Consider the following 12,490-nt stretch of genomic DNA (forward strand, 5'->3'; position numbering starts at 1 on the left):
TTTTATATTGATTGTGTATTGTTATTGTTTTTATTATATTTGTAAGCTGTGCTCTGTTTTTAACAGCAGAAGGGCAGGATATAAATCCTCTTAATCAATCAATACTCCATAGTGTTGGAAACTAGAGTCTAGGCATTTAAGGCTGAAAATGTTGCTTTTTAAAAAAAGATTTCTCACATCTTTCCCCAGTTTTTGGTGGTAATTCCTAGGCACAAAAACAAAACAACTGGACAATCCATATATTAATATGCAAATAATTTGCATAATTAGCATAATATGCAAATTAGCCTGCCCAGATTTGTGCAACTGGAATATGGCAACCCTATCAAAACAACCCTGTGAGGTAGGCAAGGCTGAGAGGCAGTGATTGGCCCAAGAGGACCCTGTGGAGGTTTCCCCTGCCAAGTCCTGCAGCCTCCTGGCCCGACTGAGTCACTGGTGCACTACTGCAGTCACCCTCCGTGTCTACTTGACAAGGTCCTCTCAGATGCTCTCTCTTGGGAGATAATTCAGGAAAGCAGTAAAAGGGCTGTACATTCAGTAAACAAAGAGTAAACAAAAGAAGTGTTTATTGAATTTTATTTAAATGTATTTATCAGTTTTATATTCTTCCCTGGATCCCTGGACAGTAAACACCAACATCGTAAAAATACATTTAAAATAAAAATTTAGAAGTATTTAAAAATTAAAAAGAAACTCCAGAAGCCTCTGGATTTTGATTGGCTCTGCGCATAATATGGCTGGTGCGGAGGTCTTTGGATGTAAAGATGCCCGAGAGGAGGCCAGGGGCTGTTGCCAGTCCTGTGCCCTGCCCCCTGGTGGTAGCTGCTGGTTTAGCAGTCCCAGACAGCCGACATGTTCACATGCACAACCTTCTTGTAAGGTTGTGCTGGTTTGTTTTCCTTTTCTGTCTCTGTTCAAGCCAAGTGCAGCAGGCCTGGACGGGAGAGAGCTGACGCTGGTGCTGCTGTTGTCCCGGCTGCAGGGAGTAAGAGAGGTGCAGAGAAGAGGAGGTTAGGACACTGTGTACAGCACCAGGACTAGCCCCGCCATCAGGGCCCGCGTCAAGGGGCAGCCAAAGGCCCACACCCCATCTGAGGGCCCATCACAAGAGCCCCCTGGGCTGCCTCTTCTCCGCTGCAACCTGTTTGTTTACTGATCTCTCTGTCTGGCCCAGATACTGGTGGTGGCGGCGGCGGCGGCGGCGGAGAGCTTGTTGAGGGAGGGAGTTTTGGGTGCTGTCCTGACCCAAGGGGCCCCTCCAAAACCTGAAGCAGGCCCTGCCTGTCACTAGGCAGAGTGAGACTGGTGTGGGACCAAGCAAGAGAAAGCGAATGGTCCGCTAGTGAGTTCATTTTTGTATTTTTGTATTATTTTTTGCCACTGTTTGAGTTTCCTTGGTCTTGCGCCACGGAGGGAGTTCGGTCTCTTCCATCCTTAGTGGAAGGTGGCTGCTTAAAGAGCCCTGATGTCAGGCTGGTTGATGAGCTGGGAATGCAGGGCTCCTCTGCCTGCCTGGGCGGGGAGACTGAGACCAGCCCAGTTGCTCTCCTTGTGTGAGGAATGGGGAAGGGGGATGATTAGGGAAAGCAGTCGGGGGGGGGCGAAGCAGCCTTGGAGAACTGCAGGGGCTGAATCTGTGTCAAAGGCCACACTCAGAAAGCAAATCTGTAAAGAAGCCAAAAAGTCTCCAATCCCCCCAGAAGAAACCGAGACGACAAAAGGCTACCCTTGGAACTCCCTGTCACTTGGGGAAGTGGGGATCATGGAAGAAGAGCTGATTTGGAGGAGGGGCGGGGTCAGAGAACGGCGGCTTTGGAGCCGCTCCCAGAACGCCTTGCCAGGCAGCTTGCATTCTGCTGTGTAGACCCACAAGGTCACTTGACTAATGTCAATATTTATAGTGCCAGAGAGTGACGGCTCCATCCCAGATCTTACATGTGTGCAGTGAGGCAGCTGGACAGGCTTTTGCCACAAGCAACTCTCTTTATCAGAGCCCCCCCTCATGCACTGGGTATTCAACAGGGCAAAGAGGGCTCCGCCTTCCCTCCTGCCTCCTCTCCTCAGGTGTTGTAAATATGCACCTGGAATCATGGGTGCATAACATTTTAGGACCCGAAAATACAGATTGGGGGATGGGGAGAATGGTTTACCCTGAGGCTGCAACAAGGAGCAGCCCATTGTAGTTACAGGGATGTAGATTTAGGGTAGACATTAGAAAGAGCTGCAGCCTGCAGCAGAATGTTCCCACCTTTGCCTCTGCCAGCCTTTGCCTGAAAATCTTGAAGGAGGCAGAGACTCCCCAGGTGCGCTGAGTCCTTACAAAAGATCTGCCCTCATCATGGAATTTTCATCCTAATGCCTACCCCAAATCTACACCCCTGTGAAGTCAACTGATGTCTCCTCATTCTGTCCTCAATGAATATATGCTCTCTCTCTCTCTCTGTGTTCTGAGACCTGAAACCTGTAAGCTTAGACAAGCCTCCTCCAGCCTGGGCTCCTGCTAGGAGGAGGGCAGGATATAAATTAAATAATAAATAAATAAATAAACCAGGTGGTCTCCAGATGCTTTGAATGGCAACTCCTCTCATTGCTCGCATCGTGCAGCCCCACTGGGCTGGGGCTGATGGGAGATGTAGTCCAAAACATTTGGAGGGCACCAGGGTGGTGAAAGTGGACACAGCCTCTCCTTTCCTTCTGGACTTGTGTGGTTAATGTCAGCCGCAACCTGCCCCGAGGGCTAAGCACTCTGGGCCTGTGAGGATCACCGGCTTGTTGCTTAATTCTGCCCTTTGGGGTGGAGAGGAGCCCCCCCCAGTCTACTTTGATTTGGATCCCTGCATTGCACAGGGGGTTGGACTTGATGGCCTTACAGGCCCCTTCCAACTCTACTATTCTATGATTCTATTCTATGATACCAGTCCCAGAGAGGAAGGGGGGGCAGGCTAGAGTAGCCTTGCAAGACTGCAGGAACCGCACTGTGTTGAGTCAGTTTGGTCTGTAGTGGGTGCTCTCAACTAAAGCTTGTTGGGAAACCTCTGGGTAAAAAAGAGGCTGGAAACAGAGTTCATGGTGGGGAGGAAATCCACCCCTTTGGTGGCCTCTTGATTTATTGTATGGCAGAAGGTTTTGTTCCCATCAGGAACGTTCAGCCGGGAAATACAAGTGGGTGGGGAAAGCAAGCAAGCCGTGGCCTAAACCTTACTGAGCGCATGAGCCAAAATCATGGTTTCTTGATGGAATAGCAAAGGCCAGAAGGTTGAGGCCTTTTGAGATTGTCAGGCTCTTTTTGTTTTACACCAGCCTGCAGCATAAGCTGAAACTTGGGTTTTTAGCCTCAGTGGTTATTAGATACAATGGTTATGTGGAACTTCCATGTTCAGAGGCAGTATACCCCTGAATGCCAGTTGCTTCCAGGTGAGGCGTCTCCTTGGCTGCTGCGTGAAGGATGAGTGCTGGGCAAGATGGACCTTTGATCTGATCTCGTGACAGCCAGGCTCTTCTGATGTTCTTCTGAGACCATTTAGAAGGCAGAGTGGGAGAGGAGACCAGATGCCCTCCAACGCTGGTGTGCTGGAAGGGAGAGCATGCCTCCAGCACCTCCTCACCCCACCTCCTCTCTTTTATCCACTCCAAGTGGCTTGGCCTGTTGCTGCGTAAGAGTGAAGAGACGTCCCTCTCTCTCTTTCTCTCCGGAGGGCTGGAAGGCACATGGAGCTCTCCAGAGAGCAAGGCCACATTGGTGGAGTCGTACATTCTGAAGTGCAGCTGACAAGCCCCCATAGCCACGCCCCTTCTGACTATATAACAGAAAATAAAAAAAAAATCTAACCAAGTGTTACGGCCTCAAAACCAAGCCAGGTTTCCTGTCCTGCCCCCTCCACTTTGCTTAACATCTGGCTTGATGAAGAGTTCTGGCTGGTTGACTCAAAGGCTTGCACACTTTCATGTGGCAATCTGACTGGTCCTAATAATGGGACTTTGGACTTTTTTTAATACTTAGAGTGGCAGTTTAAGTCTTACCCATGCATGCCGAGATAGCCTGCCTGTCTTCTGCTGAGGTTATTTGACTGGTTTCTCTCTGAGAAAAGGTTATTTCCCTGGCATGTGGCGGAGTGGCAAATCACGCCCTGAGAGGTGACATTGTCATCAGCTCTGCTGTGACAAAAGAGGGTGCTGCCTCCCTGTTCCACACCTGGAACTGGGCAGGGAGGGCTTACCCTGCCTTGTCACTGCCAGGCCAGAGGCAGTCCCTCGGAGCTGCTTTCGGAAGCAGGCACCCCTCGCCAAGGACCAGCTGGGCAGCTGCTCTGCTTCACTCACAGCCGTGAGTCTTCTGCTGCACACGAAAGGTGTCTTTGGAGCCCCTGGATTTTACTCCACCAAGAGAATTCCAGTAAGGCTGTAGTCCTCCTAAGCATCACTTCTAGAGGAAGCAAGCCTTGCTGAATTCAGCGGGGCTTAATCTGAGTGACAACGTTTGGGATCCAGCTGTAAGTGTGTCTCCTTTGGGAACATTCACATGATGACAAAAGCCTACAATAGGACTGTCTCCGTCACCCAGTGCCAAAAGAAAACCCTGGAATGATTTTTGCTCCAAGCTGAAAAACAGAGCCAGAAGGCTGGAGTGCAAAATGAAGGGAGGGTCAAAGGCAGCGAGAGCAACCAAGAGCCGGCTCGCATGCTAGGTTACCTGGCAACCTCACACTCAGCCTTATTAATACAGGTTACCATGATGAACACGCAGAAGCATGTTCTGATAGTTCTGATACTGAAGGGTATCAGTAACTGTAATAAAAAAACATTGGCCGGTGCTGCTGCTGCCCTCCCTCCTTTTCCCCTGGGGCAGCCCACCTTTCCCCCCCCCCGCCCCCATCATGCCCAGGACCAGCCACTTTCGTCATCATCATAGCTGGGCAGAGAGGACCGGATGTGTTGGGTGTCCAGGGAAGTGCTCCAGACGCAAGAGGCACAGTCATGCCCGTGGCTCCTTGTCTAGGGAGGCTAAAGCCGCCGGCCTCAAGCCGAGCTCCAAGAGCCGGACGGATGCCTAAAGCAGCAGCTCTGCTCAGAAGGCCAAAGGCATCACGGCGCCAGAGGGAGGAGCAGATTTATTTTGGCACTATGGCCTCTGGCAGCAGCAGCAGCCTGGTTCTTTGGATCCAACATTTTATGGAGCAGGAGAGGCAGACCATCTTTACCAGCCTCCCTTCACCTCACGGCCTCCAGGTATTTTGGACTACGGTTCCCAGTAGCCCCAGCCAGCATGGCTGTATGATGCCTGGGCTGATAGGGATCGTAGTCCAAAACATCAGGAGGGCGCCCAGTTGGGGGACACAGGAAGCTGGTCTTATACTGAGAGCAGCCCAGCCACTGTCCAGGATCTCAGGCAGGGAGTCTCTCCCAGCCCTACCCGGAGGTGCCACTGGGGAGCAAACTTCCTCCACACAGAGCAGACACTCTGCCACTGAGCTAGGGCCCTTCCTCAGAGGGAAAGTGCCTGCATCTGCCTGGCTTAAGATGCATGGGAAGGTGAGGAAAGTACGTCTCAAAACACCATGAGTGGAACAGCTCAGCAGATTTCACAGCTACCCCTCACCCTTTGGACAACATTGTGTCTTATTTCAGGCATGAAGGACACACAATTCACATTTCTCTCTCTGCTTCTCATCAGCCTCTGATGTTTTAAGATTCCTGATAAATGTTAGCAAACAAACAAGCAAGTTTTGCCAATTCTGATTAAAGAAATACTCTGAGCATCTGCAATGTTGCATTTTAAAGCTCAGTTAAATCGTACCATCATAATTATAGGACTATAAATGGTAAAAAGAAATAAAGACCTCAATGGATGACTGAAGAAACTCTTAAAATGGTTAAAGACAGAAGGAAAGCAAAAGCAAAAGGAGACAGAAACACAGTTAGAACCCTAAATGCAACAATACAGTGACTAGTACACAGGGACAAAGAGAACTGTTACAATAGTTTTTGTATAGAAACAGAAGAGGACAACAAAAAGGGAAGAACAAGAGCCCTATTCCAAAAGATTAGAGAAATGAAAGGGAAATTTAAAGCAAGAGTAGGGATGTTGAATAATCAACAGGGGAACACACTGACTGACAGAGATGAAATAAAAGGAAGATGGAAGCTATACACTGAAGCAGGGCCAGCTCCAGGCATGCCAGGGCCCTTGGGCACCAGCCTGCCCCAGGCCCCTCCACTCCCATTCCGTGATCCATGGCAGGAGCTGCAGATATCAGGGCAGGAGCTTCTGAGCTGCCCGCCATCCCCCCGCTATCCCCCCACTTCACCTACCTTTTTCTGCGGTTTTTTGCGGCTGCGTGCAGTGCACGCGCAGGGTTGCCATCAATGAAGATGGCGGCCAAGGTTTCCGTAAGGGGCTGAAGCCTCTGCCGCCATCTTGGCAACCGTAGCCACCTGATATTCCAGCAGCAGGGCAGGATCCAGAAGAGCTCCCAAACTGCGGGCCTGCTCTTTCAAGGATGAAACATCCAGAACAGGTTGCAACCCTATCCCTGGCGCAGTATTTCCCTTGGCCAGCAACACTTCTGTCTTGTCTGGATTAAGTTTCCGTTCATTCACCCACATCCAGCCCTTCACAGCCTCCAGGCTCCGGTTTAGGATGAGCACTCCCTCCCTGCAATCAGGTGGTAGGGAGAGATAGAGCTAAGTGTCATCAGCATATTGATGACATTGCACTCCAAATTTCTAGATGACCTGTCCCAGCGGTTTCATATAAATGTTAAAGAGCATGGGAGACAGAATGGAACCCTGCGGTACCCCATAGGCCAATGGCCAGGGGGTCGAGCAGTAGTCTCCCAGCACTTCTTTCTGGGTTCTGTCCATCAGGTAGAAACGGAGCCACTGTAAAACAGTGCCTCCTAGACCCATCCCAGCAAGACAGCTCAGAAGGATACCATGATCGATGGTATCCCGTTCAATATCCCATTCAAGTAAAGTAATGCTCAAGATTCTACAACAAAGGCTCTTACCATATATGGAGCAAGAAATGCCAGAAGTCCAAGCTGGATTTAGAAAGGGAAGAGGCACCAGAGATCATATCGCAAACATACGTTGGATAATGAAACAGAGCAAGGAATTTCAGAAAGAAATTGCCCTGTGCTTTATGGAAATGGACTGCCTTCAAGTCAACCCCGACTTACGGTGACCCTATGAATAGGGTTTTCATGGTAAGCAGTATTCAGAGGGGGTTTCCCATTGCCTCCCTCTGAGGCTAGTCCTCCCCAGCTCGCTGGGGCCTGCTCAGCTTGCCGCAGCTGCACAAGCCAGCGCCTTCCTTGTCCGCAACTGCCAGCTGGGGGGCAACTGGGCTCCTTGGGACTATGCAGCTTGCCCACGGCTGCACAGGTGGCAGGGCACGTAACCCCTGAGCCACTCACTGTGCGGGCGATCTTTAGCTGGCCCTTGACACCCAGGAGACATGAGCAGGGATTTGAACTCACAGACTCTGGACTCCCAGTCGGGCTCTCCTCCCCACTGTACAGCAAAGTCTTTGATTGTGTAGATCATGAAAAATTATGGAATGCTTTAAAAGAAATGGGGGTGCCACAGCATCTGATTGTCCTGATGCGCAACCTATACTCTGGACAAGAGGGAACTGTAAGGACAGAATATGGAGAAACCGATTGGTTCCCCATCGGAAAGGGTGTGAGACAGGGGTGTATTTTATCACCCTATTTGTTTAATCTATATGCAGAACATATACGGAAAGTGGGATTGGACCAAGATGAAGGAGATGTGAAAATTGAAGGGAGAAATTGTTAGAGTAAACAAATATTGCATGGTCACTTTAAGGGATATTAGGGAAATATCCCATGTACCTGTTTACCATGATGTAACTTCCTAATGGGTGGGGTTACTTACCTGACTTCCTCCTCCTTTTGTCCTGGGGGATTTTTGAATATCCTCCATTGCTGATCTTCCTACCTTTGATAGAGGCTGCATGGCAAGATGCTCTCTGTTGAGTGCATCCAATACAAAGACTAAGATGGACTAAGATTACTATTTTTCTTTCTTCTAAGCTAGAGCCTATGTTCCTAACATATGAGGTCGTAAGTAACCATTCTTTTTCTTTTACTGAAAGGATTGTGTCTGTTGTTATTTATATAGAGAAAGGTGGGGCTGGTTTATATTCTCATTCTGCTGCTTGTATTTTTACAACTCTGCTAAGAAATAGGACCAACCAAATTAGTTCCTATTTCTGTGTGTATTTTTATAATACTGAACAGGTTATGTTACCCAGAAATAGTTGAGAATTGAACCAGATTTTTCGGGTTTTATTTTAAGTATTTTTGCGTGTTTTGTTTCCCCCTTTGCTCTGTATCAGGCACCAGCTTTAAAAGAGACTATTTTTGCTGCTGTTACTTCCTTGAGTTGTTTTAGCATAACAAAAGCTCTTCTCAGACCAGGAAGCATGTATCAGCAAAGCAGAGATTTTTCAAGAAGAATTCCTGAACTATCCGCTGCTAACTTTGACCAGCGGAGGAGTAGAAGCATGATTATTTTAGCTGCAGAGAAAGCTCTATGCTGTATCAAAAACCCTAAAACAGAAGGGAATGACCAAGAAGCTAGCATTTGGCAGGACAAGGATTCTCTTGCAAAAGCTATAATATTTGATTCTCTGAGGGATGATCAGCTTGTTTATATAAATGAATGTAAATCTGCCTCGGAGATGCTTGACAAACTTCAAACAGCTTTTGGATTTCAAAGCTTTAGATGCCAAACCATGTTGATTAAAGAGATAGTGAATTTAAAATTGCAGACAAAGGAAAATTGTGAAAAACAAATCACTCCCTTGTTGCTTATATTCAACAAATTGAGATTGGCTGGGCTTGATTTTAACCACCAACAGAAGTTGGGTTTTCTTTTGGGATCTCTTGGAAAAAGATTTGATCCTTTTATTTCCCTTTTAAACCATGATCCTGGGATCCTGTTTGAACAAGCCCTTGTGAAACTAAGAGAGGAATGTGCGATTCAAGGAGACTCAAATGATAATGGATCAAATTACATGGCTAGCAGGGATAAAGGGAAGGGAAAAACCCCTCCCAAGAGCCAATCACAATGCTGTTTTTCATGTGGGAGGTGCGGTCACCTAGCTAGGGACTGTGACTCACCCAAAGGTTCAACAGCCAATGGCTGCTCTCCCAATTTTAAACAAAGAGAACAAAGGGAGCATGCTTTCTCAAAGCACAAGCAGAGACCTCGCAGAGAGGAATCCAAAGAAAGCAAAGGAAGAAATTTCCTTTTAACTCATAAGAGTCTTGTGGCAAATAATTATAAGCAAAAATCAAACAATTGGATTTTAGACAGTGGATGTACAAACCACAGTTGTTATAATGAAGATTTATTTGATGAAATAAACAGTGATACTGAAGGAAGAATCCAGACTGCCAATGGTCAATATATGAACATTAATGGATCTGGATCCATTGCTCTTAGGTGCAAGGTATCCGATCAAACCACAGTAAATGTGGCAGATCATGTTTTATATGTCCCAGACTTAAATTTCAATATGCTGAGTGTCTCGGCTTTAGACAAGGAAGGATTTGCAATACATTTCCAGGATGGAAAGTGTACAGTGACCAAAGATGAAGAATTGCTTGCACTAGCTTATGAAAATGATGGTGTTTATGAACTGAGTCTTACAGCTGAACAAGCAAACACAGCCATGGTGGACAAGGAAGAGACAAGCCTAGAACTTGGCACAGGCGACTGGGACATTGTGATCCAAAGGCGATCCTACAGCTACAAAAGCAGAACCTTGCCACAGGTATCAAGGTAAACCAACAGAACCATGATAAAGCAAACAGGTGCGTAAATTGAATTGAGGAAAAGGGTTTTAGGCCCTCATTTCCACCAAGGACTGAAAAGAGAAGCACCAAGGTGCTAGATCTCATACACAGTGACCTCTGTGGACCATTTAATGTACCCTCATTTGGGCAGAATAGATATGTTCTTGTGGATGATTTTTCAAGGTACTGTGTGACTTACTTACTGAAGGACAAGAGTCAAACGCATGAGATGCTGAAGAAATACATCTCCATGGTGAGCACAAAGTTTGAAAGGAAGCCGAAAGCTCTACAGATGGACAACGGTGGTGAGTTTATATTGCACCAAACACAAAGTTTCCTGGAGGAACAAGGCATTTTGCACAGGAGGACTGTCAGTCATACTCCAGAGCAGAATGGGATTTCTGAAAGAAGACTTAGATCTCTTCTGGAAATGACAAAATGCATGCTTGCTGATGCTGCTCTACCCAAAAGGCTGTGGGGTGACATAATCGTGGCTGCAACGTATATCCAGAACAGATTGCCAACCAAGGGCACCACACACACCCCATTCCAATTGTGGCATGGCAGGATTCCAAACCTGGCACATGTCAGAGTGTTTGGAAGCATTGCTTTTGCCTACATAGCAAAACAAAAGAGGCAGAAGCTAGATGCTAGAACAGAACAGACTATTTTGATAGGATATGCTCCTGGTAGCAAAGGCTACAGAGTTATGAACCTAAAGACAGGTGAAGTCAGCACAAGACACGTTTTCTACTTCGATGAACGAAGCAGAGCTGACAAAAGAGGGACTGTGCTAGATTTCTCAGAAGAGCGAGGATACCACGTCCAATCTCTCATAGATATGCCAGTACCCACATATGAAATACCAGTGACATCACAGATATCTGCACAACCTGATCCAAGCCTTAAACAAGAGGAAGAGGCAGAGATTGCAGACAGTGATGATGAGGCTGAGAGAGATACAGACGCAGATAAGAATGACGAGATGACTGGACTGAAAGATGCTGCAGAGCCAGACCAGATCCCAGAACAAGCTCCCAGATCCTCATCGTGAACCAACAAAGGTGTACCACCTCTACGCCTGTCCTACCTCGCAAAGTCAGTGCTACCCAGAGACCCATCAACCTGGGAGGAGATCAAGCAGATGCCAGCGTCCGAGGGCGCTCAGTGGAGAAAAGCCGCTCAGGAGGAGATGGATGCACTGCACAAGAATAAGACTTGGACCCTGACAGAACTTCCACCAGGCAAAAAAGCCATAGGATGCAGGTGGGTGTTCAAGGTGAAGCAAGATGCAGGAGGAGAAATTGAACGCTACAAGGCAAGACTAGTTGCCAAAGGTTTCCTGCCGAAATATGGAGAGGACTATGATGCTACTTTTGCTCCTGTTGTCCGACACAGCACAATAAGAATGTTACTAAGTGTGGCAGCCTCCAAACCAATGCACGTCAGACATCTCGATGTCAAGACTGCCTTTCTGCATGGAGAAATAACAGAGGACTTGTACATGCAACAACCTCCAGGTTTCGTGAATCAGAAGCAAGCACATCTTGTATGCAAGCTTAAAAAGGGCCTGTATGGACTCAAGCAACCTGCAAGGGCCTGGAACGAGAAACTGGATAAAATGTTCAAGGAGCTAGGCTTCAAGCAAGGTGAGGTAGACCAATGCCTGTACACCAGAAGCAAAGATGGACATTTCACATATATTCTGATTTATGTCGATGACTTGATCGTGGCGACTCAAAGAGATCAAGACTACAGAGAAGTTGTACATCATTTGAACAAAGAAGTTGAAATGAAAGAGCTAGGCACTGCAACATACTACCTAGGCATCCAGATTGAGAGGGAAGCAGATGGCTCCTACCTACTCATCCAAAAACAAAAGATTGTTGATCTTTTAGAGACTCTAGAACTCAAAGATGCCTATCCTGTAGCAATGCCTATGGCAACAGACTTTCTTAAAGACAATGATGTAGGTGAACCTTTACCAAATAATAACAAGTACAGAACAGTAATAGGGAAGCTTTTGTACTTGACCACAAACACCAGACCTGACATAGCAAGTGCAGTAGGGATCCTATGTAGGAAAACTAGCACACCCACACAAAAGGACTGGATTGCTGTCAAAAGGGTGGCTAGATACTTGAAAGGGACTATGGACTTTAAGTTGAGATTGCCAGCTAATAGTGATCCAAAGCTTGTGTGTTACTCTGATGCTGACTGGGCTGGAGACAGCTCAGACTCCAAGTCAACTAGTGGCTTTCTGTTTATGTATAGAGATGAACCTATCTCCTGGGCTAGTCACAAGCAAGACATAATAGCATTTTCTTCCACAGAATCTGAGTATATAGCTGCTGCAGAAGCCTGCAAAGAAGCCATTTGGCTCAACAGACTACTAAAGGACCTTGGAATAAGGGTGCACAGACCTATCCAGATGATGGAAGACAACCAAAGTTGTATTAGACTTTCTCAGACTGAGAGAATCACTCCACGTACTAAACATTTAGGTATAAAATACCATATTGTATGTGAGTTGACAGAGAAAGGATTCATGAAGATGAACTCCTGTCCAACTGCAGAGATGACAGCTGACATCTTGACAAAGCCATTACCAAGAGACTGTTTCCAGAGACTTCGTGTTAAAATGGGCGTGTTAGATTAAT

The sequence above is a fragment of the Rhineura floridana genome, chromosome 9, assembly GCF_030035675.1.
Source record: "Rhineura floridana isolate rRhiFlo1 chromosome 9, rRhiFlo1.hap2, whole genome shotgun sequence".
Taxonomy (NCBI): Eukaryota; Metazoa; Chordata; class Lepidosauria; order Squamata; family Rhineuridae; genus Rhineura; species Rhineura floridana.